Raw genomic sequence first — 8,104 nt, 5'->3', positions numbered from 1 at the left:
AATCACATGCCTGTCATACTCTGCCTCTGTCCCCAGCATACCACAGGACTGCTGTAAAGTTTGTAAAAAGCCTGCCTGCTTCTGTTTTCCTTGGTTTCCGAATCACAGGAATTGTCCTCAACCTGGACCTGGAGTTTTCACAGCTCTTATACGTGACTAACCTCAGTCTCTACCTTGAAATCGTGGAAGCAAAGTGAGGGTAAGCTCATGACAAATAGCCAAAATTTACTTTTCTACTCACTTGTTTTTCTTGATTATGTTTTTTCATTGACTACCTAAAGAAAATAATATTCACTGACTGGAATATGCCTTTTTTGTCATTAATTACGTTAGATTAGCAGTCTCATGTTATTTCCTATATATTAATGTACTAACCATTTTCATGAACAGCTAACATTAAGTCATCTCAAGTAAAATACAAGGTAAAATAGATATAAATCTCAAAAAATTATACAGAAATGTCTAAATAAGAAAGCAAGAAAAGAAAATAAAAAGTAAGTTTTAGGTAACCTCCTTAAAATTAAATATCAAAAAAGGAAAAATAATTAAGCAATGACACACAACAGAGAGTTTGATTATCCCATGATAATAATTGCCCCAGGCCTTCCCATCAGTTTTCAATCCAAGATATAAATAGCATCACAATAAATGCTAAGGGGTTAGTTTCACATTCATTTTCCATGTTATCACTGTGCAGATCTTAAGGGATGCATTCCCGACAATGACCATCATGCCCTTCTGAAAAGAAACAGAATTTCAGATGGGGATCTGAACAATAGATTTTTGAGAGAAAAATACTCATATTTTATTTTAAGAAATCTTGAAATAGAAGGAGTTGCTATTATGGCAAATCTCACACCTTCTTTCATATGCAAAGTGTAAAAAATGGATTTCCACCTCTGAATCATATTTATGAGAATACCAGAACATTAATAATAATCATCATATTTCCACTACAGTCTGTATTTTGAACCCAGATTGCAAAAGAATATTGTGTGGCAGCTGGAAAGAATATAGATTAAAAATTTGTTAAACAGTAACTCACTGGGCTGTCTATAATCTTTGGGAAGTCATGAATCAAGAAAAACTAGTGAGTTTTCAAGCAGTTTACAAAAACTCATAGGAGGAGATAAAGGTTTGTAGTAGCTGAAAGGAACAGGAAACATTTGCCACTAGATAAGCAGATTTCAGAGAGAGTTTTATATACAAACTATGTTTTGGTAATTTTCACCAGTGTGTTTTTCCACTCTCAAATTCAATGCTCTCAATTTAAATAACAGGGAAAGGCAGCCATAAGTACATGCTGGGAAGGCATCATGACAAACTGGAACTCCTTAGAGTCACAGTTTACCATGTGTGATCAAACTTGACGTATCTTAATTAATATACAGTCTCAGAAGCTTTCAGAGACAATGTTTGACAGGGTGCAGTGGTCCTGCTATCATTTTTCAACTTGCTTCTCATGCATGGAGATATGAAAGGTAGCCCCACTTACTTGCTTGAAGTTTCTTGTTTCAGCAAATATGCCAGAAGAGATTACTTCTTCCTATTCTAAAATTCTGATTTTGTACCAGAACAGAAGTTGACCCAGAAAAAATGGTCCTATATAGCTCTATAACTTATGAAGACACTTTTCATACTCTCAGCCAACACATAACACTGAATGCTCACGATTAACAAAAAATATGCAAACATTGGTCATAATTTGTATGTCTCTCACAGGCTGCTTTTCATTGGTGGTTCTGCCATTTTCAGGCATGAGAAACAAAACCATGGAGAGGAATACACATTTATCAATATCATCAAGTGCTAAACAACAGAATTTGCAATAAAAACCAGATTTCTTCCGTCTCAAGTCATCACACCTTCTACTTATTTCTTTGATCACCCCTATACTCTTCAATAAACACCTAATAGAAACATTTTATCATCTATGGTTCAGATTATCCAATAAGAACTGGGTGCATTTGATATTTCATTGCAGTGCTAAGCTTTTCACAGGGTCACATCCACTCACAAATTATTTTCATTTCTGTTTTTGCTCAGATGATTACTTTCCTTCATAAGTTTTAAAGAAAAATAATTCAAAAATATTCAGAAAATAAGTTTAAATAATCACAGAAGGAACATAATTTCCTGTTGCAAAGACATCCACTTATCTTCAGTTATTCTTTTCCTATTCTTATAACGTGCCAGATGTTAATTTGGCTCACAACCCCTTGCATACAGCCCTATTGCAACTTTAATCAAGTGATTAAGAGAGCTGTTATTTCATTAGTGCATCCTTTTACTGATCATTGTGACACATTAGTCATAGATAAAATGGGTACCAGAGGCTTGCTTCAAAAATTGCGCTTTGTGGTTTCAGCTGCAACAACCGTTTTGTTGCCTTTCAACCTGCAAAACTATCATTGTTCTAAACAATTTGGTCCAGCAACTCTCTGAGCTCTGTATAAAAGGCCTTTCATTCTAAAGAAGTAACTATTCATCTTTTTTTAATATTGAACAAACGGAAGAATGAAAGAACAAAAAAAAAAGGAAAGAAAGAAAGAAAGAAAGGAGAAAGGATAAAGCAATGCAGATAGTTATTTTATTTTGTTATTTTCAAAGGCCTCTTGAAAAGAGGAAAAGACTTGTTGATTATAATCAGCTAGTTATCTTCTCCGTCACTTGTGGTAAAATTGACCTAACTACTTAAATAAGCACTGTGCTACAGGTTTCAGTTTTCTTTATTTTCTGGCCCATGTATGCAGATCACTCAGGGGAATGGATATGAGGAGATGAGTATTTTTTGTAATGCATTCTAATAAGAAGTGGACTCCGTAGTGCAATCAAAAGGTTACGGGGACTGAAGCAATGCTATTAATAGCCAGAATTAAAGTATTTGTATTACCACAGCCTGTTTTTTGAGATATGTGTGAAAAATATCAGAATTTTCCACAAAGATAACACAAAGACAATTTACACAAAAGTTAATCGTTTAGTGAATGACATATACCTCAGATTTTAAAAAATCAGAAGTCTGTGAAATCCATCCTATCTTCCCAGAAATCTTCAGCTTCATACTACACTGACACAATTCAGCATATAATGACAAAATCATTTATATATTCACACCCAGTCATGATTTTGCCACTTTGGAACATACTGACCAAGATTTTGGGGCTCAGCAGCCCTACAGTTGTCTCCAGTGTCCTTTACAAGGGCCACCCCAGAGCCAACGTCTCTTGCTTCCCTCGGGGTGGAAAATGCAACTCTTCCACCACCTTCATCTATAGAAATCACATTCAGCATGATAACACATCAGGCACAGAAGAATTCCCTAATATTAGCCTTTAAAAGATCTTTTCAGGGAAGATTTTTTAGTGGTTGAAAGAAATTGCTTTTTTCTTCCTGAACGATCAGCTATGCAGCTCAGAGACCAGTGGAAAAAGCAAATGAGCTTTTTGCACAAAATTGGATATGATCTAATCTAAGAAGTATGTCAACTTCCTTCAACAGAGAAGCAAGCCTTTTAATTTTCAGCCAGCAGGAGAGCCTAATTGAGTAGGTCAATCTTTCTCCCCAATTTCAACCAGAATTTGTAAGATAAACGGATTTGTAAATAGTCATGCATTCCACCAAGAAAAAATGGCTTCCAGAATTGCTATTAAAGAAGCATTTAACATCCTATTATTACAGTCTAATTGCTGCACACATTCACAATGCCATAAAATTGTGAAAGGGTATGCTGTTACTTTTTGCTGGCAAGTGTATTGTGATGTAAAATGTGTGGAAGTATACAGTATGCAAGAGCTATAGTGAAACTCACTTACTGTAGCATACATATAAGCTTTGAGAAAAATGCAAAAGGAACATGCAGCTCTGTGCTGCTGACAGGTAATCAAAGTACTGGCTGCTTTTCACAAGTGTTGTAAGAAGGGATTTACTATTAAAGTTTTATTTGTGTTTTGTTTTTTTTTTAAGTAGAATATGTACTGCTTCTTTAAAGATTACACAAACAACCAAACAAAAGCCAAAGAATGAAATGTATAACCAAAAATCACATTCACTCTCCTGTAAATCTTCCTGCCTCCAAAGTAAATGCAGGATAACCCTGCATCTTATTATGTGTTTCACCAGTAGATTCAGATCCAGAGCTGTGATTAGGGCCTGAAAATCTTAGGCTGAATCTGAAAAATGCACTTCAGCTGCAAACATGTAGTAATTATCATGAAATTAAGTTCATTCCACATTTTAGTTAATCACCATGGAAACCTATATTCATTGGCTCCTAATTGGAAATGTTCCAGACCTGGAAAACATTGTAGGCTTAAGACTGCATAATTTCTTATTTAAGCAGTTGTACTATTCTGTATTTGTGACAATACGCCATGACAATTTTGGCAATGAACTTAGAGAAAATATATTTTTCTGAAAGGCATGTCTTTGCAAATATTTTTTGCACTCTGGTGGGAGTTCTGCCCCTATAAGACTGCTTCATCAAGCCACTTCTACTGTTTGTGACATTAATACCTGAATACCCAGACATGAGTATTATAGAAGGCTGCCCTTTCAGTAACTCCAAGTTGAAACTTAATACTTCAATATTCCTAAAACCAAAAAGTTCTTGAAATCTTTATTATACACTTTCACTGAGGTTTCTAACTTTTCAAACTTTATTGTCAAAAGTTACTTATGTTTAATGCAATATTGAGAAAAATACTTGGACTGACTCAAGAAGAGATGACACACTGATTTCTGTGGATGCATTCCTAAATTTATCCTCCAGATTTGAAATTGTTCTAATAATCAAAAGTTATGAATACTTATAGGTTTCATTAATATAATAGGACCCGTGCAGACATTCTGTAAAAACTGTATTATTCAGTCAATTAATTTATTTTCCATCACCCCTTTACCTTTACTTTCCTGAATATTTTGATCAACAACACAAACCACCATTTCAAATGCATATCTTTTGTGTGTGTGTGTATATGTATGATCTCAGTTATGTATTTTTTATTGAAGATGGCCACGAATTCCAGTTGCATGCATCATTTCAGAAAGGAGACTTTTAACTACAAGTTCCTAGATGATTGCTTTCTCTTTTGAACTATGCAATTAGTCTCTCTGGCTTTCATTAGGACTGCAGCAAGTAATTTTTCCTACCTTTAAAAATAAGGGGTTCAAGCAAGAATTGTTATTATGGAAAGAAACCTTCATGGAATTTCTAAGTTAGCTTGCTTGTGAAGTTTCGATCTTTTGCATTCCCAGAAATACATATGTAAGAGCTCACATATTTCTGCTCAATTCCATCTGTCTAATTGTACTCTTTCTGAATGACGTAGAGTTAATTTATTTACTTTGTAGTAGCTTGCTTGGTGCTGTGTTTTGGATTTATGATGAAAACAGTGCTGATAACACAGAGATGTTTTAGCTGTTGCTGAGCAGTGCTTACACACTGCTAAGGCCTTTTCTGCTTCTCACACTTCCCTGCCAGCGAGTAGGCTGGGGGTGTACAAAAGGTTAAGAGGGGACACAGCTGGGACAGCTGAGCCCTCCTGACCAAACAGGTGTTCCATGCTGTATGACATTGTGCTCAGCAATAAAACTGGGGGAAGAAGGAGGAAGGGGTGGTGTTCAGAGTGAGGGTGTTTTGTCTTCCCAGGTAACCCTTACACATGGTGGAGCCCTGCTTTCCTGGAGATGGCTGAATACCTGACTGTTGATGGGAAGCAGTGAATTAATTCCTTGTTTTGCTTTGCTTGCACACATGGCTTTTGCTTTACCTATTAAAATATCTTTGTCTCAAGCCATGAGTTTTCTCACCTTTACCCTTCAGATTCCCACTGGGGAAGGAGGGAGTGAGTGGCTGGGTGGGGCTGAGTTGTCCGCGGGGTTTAACCCATAATAATAGTGAAGGCTGTATCTTTCTGTTTGAAAGAAAACTGTGGTCCAGTGAAGGTGTTAGGAAAGATCATACAAAAAACTGTTCTCCGGGGATTATTCAGTTTGCTTCTGTAACACAGTCCACCATTAGACAGGAAGCACAGGCTGGAAAAAAACCCTATGTAAAGCGACTTCTAGCTTAGAATTATGCTGCTAGACTAAGCTCAAGAGTATAGCCACGTTACAGAGGTACTGGGATCTAAACTAGCTGTTTTTAAATCAGTTCTGGTTCATCTGTGATCACAGTGTTAGATTACAATGAAACCGTTTTCCGCACTGCTATCAAAAACACCCTACAAATGTGTTTCTTTCATCTATTACTATCTTCGAGAAGTAAAAATTAATCTTTGTTAGGCAGTCACCTAAATGGCACAAAATACTTCAAATTATTGGAAAAAAGTTCTGGGATTTTTTACTTTCTGTCACTAGAAAGAGTCAGTATTCCTGTTCCCCTTTCTTCCTGAAACTCACATGAAATACACAAAGAGCAGGGGAATATTCAGATACTTACACTCTTGTCCCATGCCACTCAGTGGGTGAAGGGAGAGGTGATCTTTTTTGATTCTCTGCATGGTATCTAACAGTCACGACAATGACTGAAGAGGTTTGATTAAAAAGACCCAAAGTTTTACTTGGATTTCAGTGAGATTACCAAAGATGGCAACTTCACAACTTCCTAACATTACTACTAGTGCGGTGGGGTTGGAATGGATATTGACTTGGCAAAACTTACAACAACACAATGTCCAACTCTACAAAACTATAAAATGTAGCGGATTGACAAACTTACAGCATTGCCCTTCTGTGCCTAGAAATTCAGAGACAGAAAAAGAAAGGAAAACAAAAGGAAAGATAAGAGAAAATATATCACTACCCTTGGATCCAGTGACGGTCTTTGCTGACAGTCAAGGTCCTCCGGTGGTCGGTGCACCTGCCTACAATTGCATCGCATATTTATACACAGAAGTTACAAAAAGCTCCACCTAATTTATACAATTATTCCACCTATCTAATGCATATTCGTTATGTTGCACGAGTAGGATTGTCTGCACTTGCGTGGGGACTGAGCTGAGCCAGCAAAGTCATCTGTGCCTGCGCGGGGGTCCCAGAGCATCTCTGGTGGTCTTCTGGGGAGGAAGACCCCTACTTGTTTTATGGTCTCAGGTCATCTGAGGACACCAGAGTCGTTGTTATTCTTACCAACTCCTTGTTTCAGCCTCACAGCAGATATACGTCCTTGGTAGAGCAAGTTTGCAACCATGAGATGTTCCTTCTCTTGGAACACTGGCTGCTATTCAACAATTCAGAGACTGTCTTCAACACTTCGGTCCTCCTCAGGGGAGGGGTACTCTTGTGCTTAGTCAGTGGGCGGGGAGGGGGGTCTTGATGGTCTCACAGTCCACCCCTGCCTACATGGCATCTCAGAGGGAGAGAGTCGCGCTTCGCAAGCCGGCACCCTGCCTCCACAGGATTCCACTTATCTGCCTCACGCCCTCACCAAAATAAGGAAGTTCCCAAAGCACAATGCCTGATTTAGGAGTTTGCTTAATTCAAGCGTCTCTGTCTCTCGAGAGTGATGTTTGAGACATTTGTTCACTTCGATCTAGGGCTCTACAACCCTTATATGAATATATACAGTTGTCACACAGCAGTCGTTAAAGAGAACTTTTACATGTAAGTTCCATGGAGCCCGTTACAACATTAGGTGGCACTAGTCTGTACAAACGGATAGCATTAGTTTATGGCATAGTATTGATTCATACAGCCTGATTTTTCTCAGTGGAGTGCTACTTCTTTCTAATCCCTGTTTTCTGCTGAAAAATTAAATGATGTGTCAAAAGAATATATTCCTCAAATTTATGAAACTGAAATGAAATGTGACTGTGTACGAAAGCTATGATCTTCAGGTGGAGTAGAATATGCTTATTTGAGTTTCAAGTATGCTTTCAAGTAATTAAACTAAGAAATACACAACTCTCTCATTTCCACAGGGCTTAAATTTGATCTTGTATGTTGACAGATCAGTGTGGGACAAAGCTATGGGTTTGCTTTTTATCTGTGTCAAATCAGATTTCTGGGTTCAACCTCCCCTGATCATGAGAGGCATGGAGAAGTAATGCAACTATTTCAGCATCTAGTGAAAGCTTTTTTGGATCAGCTATAATGAAGATGT

Source organism: Opisthocomus hoazin, chromosome 2, assembly GCF_030867145.1.
Source record: "Opisthocomus hoazin isolate bOpiHoa1 chromosome 2, bOpiHoa1.hap1, whole genome shotgun sequence".
Taxonomy (NCBI): Eukaryota; Metazoa; Chordata; class Aves; order Opisthocomiformes; family Opisthocomidae; genus Opisthocomus; species Opisthocomus hoazin.
This window is presented reverse-complemented; position numbering follows the sequence as displayed.